This window comes from Drosophila suzukii, unplaced genomic scaffold, assembly GCF_043229965.1.
Source record: "Drosophila suzukii unplaced genomic scaffold, CBGP_Dsuzu_IsoJpt1.0 scf_10, whole genome shotgun sequence".
Classification (NCBI taxonomy): domain Eukaryota; kingdom Metazoa; phylum Arthropoda; class Insecta; order Diptera; family Drosophilidae; genus Drosophila; species Drosophila suzukii.
Genome location: NW_027255897.1, coordinates 1,907,776 through 1,916,862, shown reverse-complemented (window position 1 = coordinate 1,916,862; position 9,087 = coordinate 1,907,776).

Sequence of the window (9,087 nt, the reverse complement as noted above, 5' to 3'; positions counted from 1 at the left end):
TTCTGATTAATTTGAGGACGTGTGTACTAACAACTGATGATGCAAGTTATGACACATTATTTGGGGGAACTATCCCAATTTATAAACAACTTCGAGCCGAGAGCCACTCTCCAAATAACTCTGACTGGCTAACTACTTCTTCCAAATTATTCCCACCCAGATCAGTTTCACAGAATCCGCATGAAACTGATTCTGTAAACGTCCAAGACGATATTGTAAACATCAGAGCCCCAAAGCGAGCCTTGAAGTTCGTTAACGTAAACACAAGAGCCCCAGAGCGAGCCCTGAGTCCGCTAACGTTCCTCAAAGCGATCCCTAACGTAAACATCAATTCACGGCCAAATTTTAATTTCAAATTTAATTTGCAATTTGCATCATCCTATTTTCCGACTCTCTTGTGTCACTCTCTTTATCAATTTTGAGATAAATCTCTTAAGCCGAGTTTTATTGTTGATCATTGAACTCGAGGCAGGGCAGTCCGTTTATAAGTATCGAATCGAATAAGTGAAGTTAAAAAACAAGGAAGAACGCTGTAGTCGAGTACCTCGACTATCAGATACTCGTAACTCAGCTAATGGGATCAAAGGGAAATGAAGATATGCACGCAGCAAAGCGAGATTGAAATGCGCCACCTACCGGCGGTAGACAGATTTAAGCGTTATGAGCGTTAGAGTGGTCGTGGCAAACTTTTTTTTTTTGGATCAATCGATAGGTATTGACGAGATCAATACATTTCAGTTACAATTTTTTATCTATCATGAAAGTTGTGGGCGCCACAGGCTTGGGCGGTTTGTGGGCGTTAGAGTGGGCGTGGCAAACTTTTTTTTGGGTCAATCGATAGGTGTTGACAAAAATAATACATTTCAGTTAACAAATTTATTCTAGCATCATTAACATATAAACTCCTACGCTTGGAAATAACATTTTTTAATTAGTTCTGAATTTTGAATTTAATTTTATCAAAATCGGACGACTCTATCATATAGCAGCCATAGGAACGATCGGAAAATTTGTGGGAAAAAAAATATGAAACAAATCATAGCTTCGGTGTGTTTTGACATATTATTTTATATATATATATATATATTATCCATATTATTATGGGAATAACACTTTTTGTACTTTTAAGAATTTCGAAATAAAATTAATAATTATAACTGCAAGGGTATACAAACTTCGGCTTGCTGAAGTTAACTTCCTTTCTTGTTTTATTGTGAAAAATATATTTTTAAAAAAATATTTTTTCAACGAATTGGTTTTATCCCTTTACCTATCGATTGACCTAAAAAAAGGGCACGCCAACAAACATCCCAAAATCGTCCGTATGTACGCAAACTAGTCTGTCAGTTTTAAAGCTATCTTCCCAAAAGTCTTGTTTCTATTGCACGTAGTAAATAAGTCGGATCGAGCCGAAGTTTCTATACTCTTGCAGGTCGTTAAAGCTATCTTCCCAAAAGTCTTATTTCTATTGCACGTAGTAAATATGTCGAATCGAATCCCTGTCCGTCTGTCCATGTGGACAATGTGATCTCGAAAACTATAAGAGTTAGAGCGTTGGGACTTTAGACGCGATTCCTTAGCTTCGTAAGCATCGAAAGTTTGTTACATAAATGTACAACGCCCGCTTGAAACTTTGGCACCTTTTTATACCCTTGCAGAGGGTATAATGATTTCAGTCAGAAGTTTGCAACGCAGTGAAGGAGACGTTTCCGATCCCATAAAGTATATATATTCTTGTTCAGCATCACTAGACTAGTCGATCTAGACATGCTAAAGACAAACTAGTCTCACTGTTTTAAAGCTATCGGGCTGAAACTCTTCCAAAAGTCTTATTTCTTTTGCAGGTAGTATATAAGTCGGAACCAGTCGGATCGGACAACTATATCTTATAGCTCCCATAGGAATTATCGGAAAAAAATGTTTAAAAAATTAAATCTCTAGTGTTTTTCAACATATAAACTCCTATGCTTGAAAAAAAACATTTTTTTATTAGTTCTGAATTTGGAATTTAATTTTATCAAAACCGGACGACTTTATCATATAGCAGCCATAGGAACGATCGGAAAATTTGTGGGAAAAAAATATGAAACATATCATAGCTTCGGTGTGTTTTGACATATTATTTTATACTATTGGAAATAACACTTTTTGTACTTTTAAGAATTTCGAATTAAAATTAATAATTATAACTGAAAGGGTATACAAACTTCGGCTTGCTGAGGTTAACTTCCTTTCGTGTTTAAATGTGATAAATATATTTTTATTTGAAACATATTGTTTATATCTCTATACCTTTCGATTTACCTAAAAAAGGGCACGCCAACAAACATCCCAAAATCGTCCGTATGTACGCAAACTAGTCTGTCAGTTTTAAAGCTATCTTCCCAAAAGTCTTATTTCTACTGCACGTAGTATATAAGTCGGATCGAGCCGAAGTTTCTATACCCTTGCAGGTCGTTCACGTGGGAGCGTTGTATGTTTAGGGCTTTTCGATTTTTAGAAAACTTAAAACTAATTACATAAACATTAAGGTAATGTCCCATTTTAATTTATAACCGTATATGTTTACCGAAAAAAAAATTTAACGGTCTTAGTATTATTTTATTACTTAAATATCGGATCGTTCCTATAACAGCTATATGATACAGTCGTCCAATTTTTTAATAATTTTATTCAAAATTCTGAAATGTTAAGAGAATAATATTCCGAAGTTTAGATATTAATATCTCAAAAAACATCGAGCTTATAAGTTTTTTACATGTGGGATCTGGTTTGTTCCGACATATAAACCTCCCGATAGCTGAGAGACTTTGCAAACTTCTGAATGAAATCATTATACCCTCTGCAGGACTGTAATTGGGCATCATTCTATTTACATTTTAGAGCCAAAAATAATTTAGCAAGGAAAAGCAACCAAATTAATTAAGTTTAAGCGAAATAGTTAATGGCACACCCGTGTTTGTTGTTTTTCTGTTTTTTGGTTTATGTCACTCTGGTATTAGATGGTCGATATGTAAATGAGTTTAAAAATTTAAATGAAAATTTAAAAACTTGCATTTCAGGAATACATTATGAAACAAATTGATAAGGAAGTTGCGAAGGGCTTGGCAGTCGCTGGTGGAGCGGCGCTAGTACTTGGTGGAATATTGGGTCTAGGCGTTGCTATGGCTAGAAAGTAATATTATATAAAATACTTTTTATTAAAACATTTTCTTTGAAAAATAATTTGTTTAAACAGTGGTTAATTATGATTCAATCTATTTTTGTATAAAATCGACAAAAGTATAACTATTGATTAAATTTGTTTGATCCTTTTTTTAGTAAACAAAAACGGGAGAAATAGTGAAATCCATAATTTTTCCCGAATCTTAATCCACCTTTAACTTGCACAACACAGCCGTTACTTCATTAATGTTTTTAAATATTGTATTAAGTTTAACCGCGATAATTCAATAAAAGGCCCAAATGTTAATTTTATTTAATATCTAATAATAAAGTAGGACCTCAAAAAAGGGAAAGTCAACCGGCAGTTTAAACAGCTAGACAAAAAATATAAAAAACCGGAATTCTGATTAATTTGAGGACGTGTGTACTAACAACTGATGATGCAAGTTATGACACATTATTTGGGGGCACTATCCCAATTTATAAACAACTTTGAGACCTAAAAAAAAGGGCACGCCAACAAACATCCCAAAATCGTCCGTATGTACGCAAACTAGTCTGTCAGTTTTAAAGCTATCTTCCCAAAAGTCTTATTTCTATTGCACGTAGTAAATAAGTCGGATCGAGCCAAAGTTTCTATACCCTTGCAGGTCGTTAAAGCTTTCTTTCCAAAAGTCTTATTTCTATTGCACGTAGTAAATAAGTCGGATCGAGCCGAAGTTTCTATACCCTTGTCGTTCACGTGGGAGCGTTGTATGTATAGTGCTTTTCGATTTTTAGAAAATTTAAAACTAATTACAGAAACATTAAGGTAATGTCCCTTTTTAATTTATAACCGTATATGTTTACCGAAAAAGAAATATAACGGTCTTAGTATTATTTTGACATTTTGACATCGGATCGATCCTATAACAGCTATATGATAAGGTCGTCAGATTTTTTAATAATTTTATTCAAAATTCTGAAAAATTAAGAGAATGATATTCCCAAGTTTAGATATTAATATCCCAAAAAACATCGAAGTTATAATTTTTTTACATTCGGGAACTGGTTTGTTCCGACATAAAAACCACCTGCAATGGGAAGGTTTCATCCCGATAGCTGAGAGACTAGTTTCATAAAAACGGACAGACGGACATGGCTAGATCTAGAGATGCTGATCAAGAAACGTGTCCTTCACTGCGTTGCAAACTTCTGACTGAAATCATTATACCCTCTGCAGGACTGTAATTAAGAATCATTATATTTACATTTTAGAGGCAAAAATAATTTAGTAAAGAAAAGCAACCAAATTAATTAAGTTTAAACGAAATAGTTAATAGCACACGCGTGTTGGTTTTTTTTTTCTGTTTTTTGGTTTATGTCACTCTGGTACTAGATGGTCGATATGTAAATGAGTTTAGAAATTTAAATGATAATTTAAAAACTTGTATTTCAGGAATACATTAAGAAAAAAATTGATCAGGAAGTTGCGAAGGGCTTGGCAGTCGCTTGTGGAGCGGCGCTAGTACTTGGTGGAATATTGGGTCTAGGCATTGCTATGGCTAGAAAGTAATATTATATAATAAAAATAATTTGTTTAAACAGTGGTTAAATATGATTAAATCTATTTTTGTAAAAAATCGACAACAGGATAACTATTAATTAAATTTGTTTGTTTCTTTTTTTAGTAAACAAAAAATCCATCATTTTTCCGGAATCTTAATCCACCGGCAACTTGCACAACACAGCCGTTACTTCATTAATGTCCGCTAACGTAAACACAAGATCCTCAAAGCGATCCCTAACGTAAAAATCAATTCACGGCCGAATTTTAATTTCAAATTTAATTTGCAAATTGCATAATTGTATTTTCCGACTCTCTTGTGTCACTCTCTTTATCAATTTTGAGATAAATCTCTTAAGCCGAGGTTTATTATTGATCATTGAACTCGAGGCAGGGCAGTCCTTTTTTAAGAATCGAATCGAATAAGTGAAGTTAAAAAATAATAATAAATTTGTTTAACAAATTCACTAATGAGAAAGTTAATTCGCATACAAAGCAAAATTAGAACAATATATGCAGAAAAGAAAATTTCGTAGTAAAAAATGAAAAATTATTACCAAATCCAAATTTACATTTATAGAAGAGTATCGATTTCTGTTCCGATATATCTCCCGGGGTGTAATGGTTGACTCAGGATGAGGAGCGGATATTTCGCGAAAAATAAAAGTGGTGCCAGCACGCGATACACCAGATAAGTTGTTAGTAGCGATCTCTTCCTTCTACCCAGTTATGAGAACGGCGGGTGGAATCCTCTAGTGCCTTAGCTCTTTGGGTCTGGTGGGGTGGGTCTGTTTGCCGTCTCTAACTGTCCATACATACTTCACTTGCTTTCTCTACCCACCCAACCATAATCTTTTCGGCTATTCGACGAAGATACCCAAGAGATACTTCCGATACATAATTTAAATTGCCCAGTCAATTCAGGAAACAACACACCTTTAGCAGTTCATGATTTCAAGGTATTATCCATATTTATTTACAAAGGGGCGTTTGTTGATTTAACATTTTTTTCCAGTATCTAAGATTACCCCTCGCTGCCGTAAAGTATACTTTAATAGGGGTTTGATAAAACTATTGGTTTAGGTTTTTCTGGCTGCAAAATGATAGGCGAGCATTCAGTTCAGAATGACGACCATTACACCACCCGATAATATTTCTTGATAAGTTCCTACCTCTTTTCCTTGCAAGTTTTCAAGTTGGTAATAACAATTTCCAAGTTTTTTTCTAATCCTACATTTCACAAATTGGGGACCTAACTTTGCGTTAAAATTCTGTACGAATTTACTCTGAGCAAAATTTCGACGATACACTTCCTGTCCTTCCCGGAACGAGGTCATTTTTGCCCGCAAATTGTATTGCCGGACATTGCGATCATAGGCACGACGGATATTTGCTTGAATATCTTTTCGCAAAAAAACAAGGTTATCTGATCGAGATATAGGTACTATAGGTTCCTCCAAAAGCGATAAGTCTTTGAGTAACTTATAATCGGAGCCGTGCGTTATCATATCCAGTCCGAATAAAGCACGGTATGGGGAACATCCTAACGATTGATGCAAAGATGATCTCAAGGATCATCAAGGTTATACTAGTAAAGTGCCTGTCCCACTCGGATACAAAGATGATCTCAAGGATCATCAAGGTTATACTAGTAAAGTGCCTGTCCCACTCGGTTTCATCGTTTTTTAAGTACGAACGGACCGCAGCAATTAGGGAACGGTTTACCCGCTCGGGCGCATTACTTTGTGGCGAGTAAAGCGCGGTATATACGTGGTTTATGCCTAATTCCGTAATAAAAGCGTTAAATTCCGATGCCTTAAATTGTGTACCGTTGTCGCTTACTATAGTTTCGGGAACGCCTACACTGTGAAACACCTGTTTTAGTAGAAACTCTATTATTGCCGCCAACGTACATTTTTTCAATGGTTGGAGCCAGGGATATTTGCTAAAATGGTCCAGTACTATAAGTAGACCAACATGTCCCTATTTACTACGCTGGTAAGGGCCTAGCAGATCGATATACAGACGTTGAAATGGTCTGTACGTTGGACAGTGCTCACCCATTTGGGGGCGTAAAGTATAGTTAGGCGCCTTGTTCTTCTTACGTGCGTCACAAGATCGAATATAGTCTCTAACATCTTTTGATAAGCCTAGCCAAAATAAATTTCGACGTATTTTTGCTATGGTCTTTTGCATTCCCGCATGAGAGGAAGTAACGCTATCGTGGGCTTGTCGGAGAACCTCTTCTCTTAAGGATTCGGGAACCCACAGTTTCCATGCCTGTTGATCTTGCATTTCGTTTCCGTCTGCATGTTCGTTACGAATATACAGAATTTGATCTACTATTTTAACGTCTGGGAATTTATCTATATTGTTCGTAAACTTGGTTTTTAACGCCGTGTATGTGTCTTCCTGAAAAGCCTCGGAACTTAGGTCTATTATGGGGGCCATATCTATTGCCGAGATTTCGTTTTTACATAGCCTAGATAGGGCGTCAGGAACAACATGGTCTTTTTCTTTGCGATGTGACAAAGTGCATTTAAATTGCTGCAAGCGAAAAAGTCAAGTCAAAAGCAAGTCTGCCAGACACGTTTTGCTGCCTCATAAGCCAAGGTAAGCTTGAATGGTCAGTAACTACTTCAAATTCTTGTAGTTCTAGATAGCAACGAAAGTTTTCAATAGCTAACACTTCAGCCAAACACTCGCGCTCGGTTACGCTATAGTTGCGTTGCGAACGACTCAGTTTTTTCGACATGAATGCGATGTGCTATTCAGCATCCACTTCTGACAGTTGAACCAGCACGGCACCAATGCCAAAGTCGCTAGCATCACAGTGAAGATAAAATTTTTTTTCATAGTTCGGATTTGTTAACACGGGAGCCGAGGTCAAAATGGATTTTAACTTATCCATTGCTACTTGGGCTTCGGCAGGCCAAAACTTTACCTTTTTAGAAAGCACATCTGTGATTGGGCAGGTGAGATCAGCAAAATTATGTATGAATCGTCGATACCACCCACAAACTCCGAGAAATCCGCGAACTTGTTTTAGGGTTTTTGGCGATGGCCAATTTATAATACACGAAATTTTGGCCGGGTCGGTGCAAATACCTCCACTACCAATGACATATCCTAAGTAGTTGATGCTTTGTAACGAACTGATCTTATATCTGCTCGCTACGAGATTCGTGCGGCTAGCTCAGAAGATTGTGTGTTCGTCCCACCAAATTTATATGACGTGACTGCCCCGTAGATCAGTGAGAAAACAAAGGGTTCAAATGGTAACAGTGGGATTTATTCTCGTGGTATTAGTACAGCGGGTGTGTGGCTGGGCTGGCTTCGGTATCTCCTGGCTCTGGTTCCGCCGGCTGCTGGCGCTCCTCTTTCTGGCTCCTCGACGCGTTGACTCGGCTTCCGCTGGCTCCTGGGTTTCGGGACGCTCGTAGTGGCCGCCTCTGCTTGCTTGCCGACGCGCTGCCTCAAGGTCGCTTGTTGCGCTTTAGATTCGCAGAGAGTTCGGCCTTGTGGGCTTAGGGAAGCGTCACCGTTCTCAAACTGGGGTGAACAAGCCTTGCTCTCCAGGCCGACGCCTTTCGAGGCAATACCTGTTCCTTGCTCTGTCCCGGACGGTCCCACTAGGTTCTTGCTCAGATCGCGCTGACAGTCAAGGCTGCCGCCAGGAAGCTGCCTAGCAGTTCACTTTGCTTTACGTCTAGCGCAGACGAACGTCACCCGCGACGCTCCTGCGCTCCCCAATGAGCTCCGCGCGGCGATGGTAACGTGGCGGCCAGAAATGTCTGCTGGCGTCGCTGTCGATGTCCTCTGCGCTGTCTCCTGACCAGTAGGGCTGTTCGGGAACTTTGCCGGTAATCGCAGGGCTCTCCAGGCGGCCGCCTCTTGAAACCGCAAGTCGATTTACCGCTCGTCCGTCACGTCAGGTCCTGTTTGGTCGGGCAAGGTACGCTGGGTCGCAGACAACTTTCCTCCCCAAGCTGACGGTTCTTCGTCGTAGGACTCTTTTGCTTGTCTCTGACAGACCCGCCGGGCGACTCGCCGGGGTTTGGTCGTGACAAAGTTGGAAAACAATCGCCTTGACTTCGCCGTGTGATACCTTCCGGAACTCAGCCACTTGTGTCTCAATTCGGAGATTCCTGATGTCCCAATCCCGAACTTCTCGACGTGGCGATCTTGCTCCTTGTATGCTTCCCACGGCGCTGCTTCCGACGACTCGCTTGGTTGTGACTCCCTCGTAGATTACTTGCTTGACTGACTGTTCACTTGGTACTTTAACTGATCTTAAAGGTTTGACTCCTCGTGATCGACTGATCCAGCTGCCAGCGCTCTGCGGCCTTATATAGGGCCTCCGAGAACCATTATTT